The sequence below is a fragment of the Triticum aestivum genome, unplaced genomic scaffold (assembly GCF_018294505.1).
Source record: "Triticum aestivum cultivar Chinese Spring unplaced genomic scaffold, IWGSC CS RefSeq v2.1 scaffold52902, whole genome shotgun sequence".
Classification (NCBI taxonomy): Eukaryota; Viridiplantae; Streptophyta; class Magnoliopsida; order Poales; family Poaceae; genus Triticum; species Triticum aestivum.
In genome coordinates this window covers 1-760 of record NW_025303995.1, presented here as the reverse complement: position 1 = coordinate 760, position 760 = coordinate 1, and the positions used below count along the sequence as shown (strand labels likewise).

At 50.7% G+C, this 760-nt stretch overlaps 1 non-coding gene across 1 annotated transcript; it reads left to right on the top strand.

The window, feature by feature from the left end:
- The first annotated feature begins 293 nt into the window (after positions 1-293).
- On the top strand, positions 294-412 carry LOC123179483 (5S ribosomal RNA). The gene has a single exon (XR_006490401.1). It is a non-coding gene; the product is annotated as a 5S ribosomal RNA (ribosomal RNA).
- Positions 413-760: the final 348 nt, after the last annotated feature.

Here is a 760-nt window from a genome sequence, read left to right as displayed (position 1 = left end):
TTTTTTTGCACCGCGTGCAAAACAAAACGCACGAGCGCGACGTATGTTTAGCACGTTTTATTATTTTGCACGTTTACGGTAATTTTTAGCTCGCTGCTCATTATTCACGCGTCTAGCGGCGGCAAGCGTGTTCTGAAAGGGGTCGAAACCATGGTAAATAGGCACTGGTGCAGTTGAACCGTGGTAAAACTCGTCTCCGTAGTTGAGCGGGAGCGGCCAAAGGAATGTGCAATCGTGTGTGTAGTGGAGCTGGGAGGGGCAAGCATAAGGGACGAAGACGGGGGTAACATGTCGGATGCGATCATACCAGCACTAAGGCACCGGATCCCATCAGAGCTCCGAAGTTAAGCGTGCTTGGGCGAGAGTAGTACTAGGATGGGTGACCTCCTGGGAAGTCCTCGTTTTGCATTCCCTTTTTAATTTTTTTGCACCGCGTGCAAAACAAAACGCACGAGCGCGACGTATGTTTAGCACGTTTTATTATTTTGCACGTTTACGGTAATTTTTTGCTCGCTGCTCATTATTCACGCGTCTAGCGGCGGCAAGCGTGTTCTGAAAGGGGTCGAAACCATAGTAAATAGGCACTGGTGCAGTTGAACCGTGGTAAAACTCGTCTCCGTAGTTGAGCGGGAGCGGCCAAAGGAATGTGCAATCGTGTGTGTAGTGGAGCTGGGAGGGGCAAGCATAAGGGACGAAGACGGGGGTAACATGTCGGATGCGATCATACCAGCACTAAAGCACCGGATCCCATCAGAGCTCC